Below are 4,928 nucleotides of genomic sequence, written 5' to 3' on the forward strand. Positions count from 1 at the left end.
TGTAATAAAAAATAAATTTAAATAGTCTGTTGCCATAGCAATCACAATCACATTAAATTACAAGTATTAATTCTATACAAAATATAGTGAAATATAGTATGAAAATTTAAACAGAATGATTCTTTATTTATCTAAAATATAAATTTTACAATAATTCGTAATTAATAGTCTGTTTTTACAGTGATCTATTACATTAAAATTAGATTCAAATTTTCTCTCATATTTATTGTGTTTAATTAACATAGGGATGATTAGTCCAAAATAAAAATTGAGACTAAATCAAACTATGAATGCGTTTTTACAAAATTTTAAATTAATAATTAGGTCCTAGGAATACAAAAGTATAGTTCACTGACCATTTATAGAAGAAAATGTTGTGTGCTTTTTGCCGTAATGGAAATGTTTGCTTAAGGATTGCAGTGACAAAGTTCAATATCAACATTCTCTACCTATCATCAGTTACAGGAATTGTAGAGTAGAAATATTAAAAATTTTTTATCTGTGGAGCAGATAACCTGAACAATTAAAAAAAAACATTATTTAAAATTGTAGATTCTAAAATAGGAATAAATGTAGTAATGATTTAAAATAATTGTAATCACTTCCAGCCGCTTACCATTGAGTTGATTATCCATGAAGTAATTGTCATACATAATGATACATAGCTGCTCTAGTGGTACAGTACTGTACATCAGAAGCCTACATGATGTCATAGAACTCCTGGTTATAACTGCTCACAATCAGTTAAAGCTATTAAACATGTCAAAAATAAAATGTCAGAATCATCAATATATTCCCAAATTACATACTAGAGTTTTAAAAAAATAGCTATTTTTAATATGAAAGTAAGAGAACAAAAATTGAAATTCTAGTTAAGCTTCATTTTCATTAATTTATATACATATTAATAAAAATTAAACCATTTGCTAAGAGAAATAAAACAATTTCCTTAAAAGAAACGGTTTATTTAAAATTGTTGCATTTTCTAAAATTTAACATTGTGTTAAGCAAAAATAAGAGTTAATTATAGCTTAGATAGAACTTCTGTTTATATAATTGACATACTAATGTTAATGCAAGCAAATTAAGTGTAGTGGTATGATTTGATTTGTATAAAGCTGTGGATTTGAGTATTGCCTGTTGCTAAGTTGTATACTTTAAGAATGAGCAATTGTGTTAAATTGTCTCAATTGAAAATAATACTTAATAAGGAAATATTACAAAAATTAGTTTTGTTTTATTCATTACTTTTGTAAATGTATGAACTGTAATAAATTAGTAATTTTTGTCAATTTGTAGTCAACAAATTCATTTGGATTTTCACAATTGTAAATTCATTATTGACGCCAAAGTAAATTGATATGTATTTGTACAAACATCATTTCACAGATAAAATGTATAGTCATGTGAAATCTTAATAGGTTAAAGCTTTATTTGTGTAAATAAAATTGATTAGTTCTTAAAATGGGGAAGAAATTGTTTTTCATCACAAGATAAAATTCAATTATAACATAAACAATAAAATATGTGGTGTATTATGTCATGATTATATCATATATATAATATCAGAATTCTCAATAAAATATATTAAAATTAATATTATACAAGCAACGAAAAGGTATATAAAATCAGTATAATAAGGAAACATTATTATTATTATTGCTGAATTTCCAAAAAGTAGTAATAAATTTAGTATGGAATTGATAAAGGAAGGTTGTTTTGATTTGGAATTAATATCAATATTACATACTTGAACATGTAAAACTGTTTAAGTGTATTTACTATTTGACTAATTAAAATAACACGCATTTTTTTTTTTTTTTAATAAATCCTGTTATCAATAGATAGAAATTATAAATTCATTTTAAATTCTCATTAATAATTTTAGAACAAATTACATTAAGATTTAAACCCTGCTAATGTTTTTATTAAATGTTTATAATTTATCTCGATATCAAATAAATATAATTTAAAGGACTAATTTATTCCAAATATTTTTTCAGACTTTTATAAGAGAAAAAAAATCTTATTCTCATCCCATTTGTATATGCTATGGAGAGTTTTAGTGGAGGAAATCTTATGAATGTAAGCTTCCAATGGACTGTTTTTGTGGTACTTTAAACTTATTTTTTAATTTAAAAAATCTGTATCGTTGAAAAATAATACATAAATTGTAAAATTCTGGTTTTAATTAATAAATTATTTTTTCTAATTAAAATTGAAATTTGTATTATTTTCAATGCGTGAATGAATAACACTACATTTCAAGCATCATTCTACAATATTAAACTCATAGACTGGGCAATAAAGATTCTAACTTTTATATACAATTTTTTACTGTATCAACGAATCCATAACAAATTAGAATGAAAATAAAAATGCTTTACCTTTCTGTTTTGCTTCTTGTTAATTGTTTTGAGCACAAAAAGTTTCCAAAATGTTTCCACGTCTCTTTGGAAAATGGATTATAACATTTGAGAATGATACTTCTTCCTAGAATAATTTAAGAATTTAATAATTAAGAATAGAATAGGTCAAGATAATTGATTAAATAATTGACTCTTTAAAATAATTTTCCAATAGACGACATTTTTTTCTCATTGAAAAGAATATACGACAATATCCAAGCGAATATTATTTATAATCTGATAAAATAATTCCATGCTAAATGGAAATAACCTTAAATATTTTTAATGAAATTTTAAATTAAACAGAAAGACTTTTTCATTTAATATTCTATCGACAATTATTCAGTTTTGATGGCTTATATTAAAAAAAAAATTAAATTTTCTACGTTAAGCAGGCTTTCGTTATTAAAATTTGTACGGAAAATGCTAATTTGGAGGGAAAAATAACTCGCAATTTCCGGAAAACTTTCTAATTCAAGATGGCGCCGGAGATACGAAATGGAACGAATTCGAATCGTGAAACGTTACAACAATTGCGTCACGCGTTACGTCATAGGTTCTACGTCAGAATATTAACTAAATGCAAATGTGTTTAAAATGCTAAAATAGTCCCCTTTTTGTAAAATATCGTTAAGAAATCATAGATAAAATTATAAAAACGTATTCCATATCATTACAGGCAGCAAATCTAGGTTTAAAGCGTATCTAATATAAATTAAATTATTCAATTTTAATATCTTATTAATCGAAAAATATTAAGTTACCTACGTTACGCAGGCTTTCGTTATTAAAATTTGTACGGAAAATGCTAATTTGGAGGGAAAAATAACTCGCAATTTCCGGAAAACTTTCTAATTCAAGATGGCGCCGGAGATACGAAATGGAACGAATTCGAATCGTGAAACGTTACAACAATTGCGTCACGCGTTACGTCATAGGTTCTACGTCAGAATATTAACTAAATGCAAATGTGTTTAAAATGCTAAAATAGTCCCCTTTTTGTAAAATATCGTTAAGAAATCATAGATAAAATTATAAAAACGTATTCCATATCATTACAGGCAGCAAATCTAGGTTTAAAGCGTATCTAATATAAATTAAATTATTCAATTTTAATATCTTATTAATCGAAAAATATTAAGTTACCTACGTTACGCAGGCTTTCGTTATTAAAATTTGTACGGAAAATGCTAATTTGGAGGGAAAAATAACTCGCAATTTCCGGAAAACTTTCTAATTCAAGATGGCGCCGAAGATACGAAATGGAACGAATTCGAATCGTGGAACGTTACAATTGCGTCACGCGTTACGTCATAAGTTCTACGTCAGAATATTAACTAAATGCAAATGTGTTTAAAATGCTAAAATAGTCCCCTTTTTGTAAAATATCGTTAAGAAATCATAAATAAAATTATAAAAACGTATTCCGTATCGTTACAAGTTCTAGATTTAAAGCCTATCTAATTTAAAAATTATAGGTGCAGTTTAGTATACTCTATTTGCATTCCCATAGTTCTTTCCTGGTTCTATTCTCGAGGATATTCTTTTTTAAACTGCCCTAAACTAAAAACTTCTTCGTTACCATTTAAAATCTTACCTGGTGTAATGCCGGCGTCCAAAAGTCTTCTTAAAACCATGTTCGGGTAGCAAAGAACACTGAAAAAAGGCAAAAAACACAGCGAAAACAAGAGCAAAGAGCGCACACGTCCGTTCGGCAAGCGAAAAACGTGCAGAGTGACGCAAAATCGTGTTGTAACAATAGAAACGGCAATTGTTGCCGTTTCTATGGAGATTAGAAAGCGCCTAACGAATTCGAATGCGATTGACGTAATGGATTCTTTTTGAATTTTAAGGCTAAATATCTACATTTTTTACGTTTCTATCTCCCGAATGACGACGGATTCCAAGACATCCTGATGATTGGTGATTAAGTTTTATTCAATCCTTTTTCTTCTTGACATTAATTAATACTATTAGAAATAAATTTCCTGTCTTGAAATAAAATGTTCGTCTTTTTTCTATATTCTAATTGAGATTGTTAGCATATTATATATTTTATAAGGATTTGGCAACGAATGTGCAGTGAGTAAAATTAGAAAAAAAGCTCCAATTATTAAGCAATGTGAAAACAAAACAAAGTCTTCCCAGAATCAGTTATAATCCATTCATCATCCATCTTTATTTATTAAAGGAAGGATATCAACCAATAAGTATCTTTTGAAATGTATTTAAAGCGTATCATTCATGTAATATATATAATACACTGTCATCTACATAATAATGCTAGAAAACAACATTTAAGAAGATATAACAACGATTTTAAAAGAAGAAAGTCGATTTCTTGGAGATTTCAAACTTTCTAAACTTCTCTATTATAGAATCCATAATTATACACTCCCATCACAATACATTGGAGGAAATATCTGAGAATATATTTGCAAGTATTGTGGTTCCTAATCGTTTATAATTTATTTGTCAAATTCTCTTTGCTTCCGTATGTCGAATTTATTTGTACTAGAT

At 26.7% G+C, this 4,928-nt stretch overlaps 1 long non-coding RNA gene across 1 annotated transcript; it reads right to left on the reverse strand.

Moving 5' to 3' along the window:
- Positions 1 to 662: 662 nt before the first annotated feature.
- On the reverse strand, positions 663 to 3,269 carry LOC136986629 (uncharacterized). The gene is made up of 3 exons (XR_010882505.1): positions 3,177 to 3,269; positions 2,388 to 2,493; positions 663 to 750 (listed from the first exon to the last, which is right to left on the reverse strand). It is a non-coding gene; the product is annotated as an uncharacterized lncRNA (long non-coding RNA).
- Positions 3,270 to 4,928: the final 1,659 nt, after the last annotated feature.

The sequence above is a fragment of the Centruroides vittatus genome, unplaced genomic scaffold (assembly GCF_030686945.1).
Source record: "Centruroides vittatus isolate TY-2023 unplaced genomic scaffold, ASM3068694v2 scaffold_1167, whole genome shotgun sequence".
Lineage (NCBI taxonomy): Eukaryota > Metazoa > Arthropoda > Arachnida > Scorpiones > Buthidae > Centruroides > Centruroides vittatus.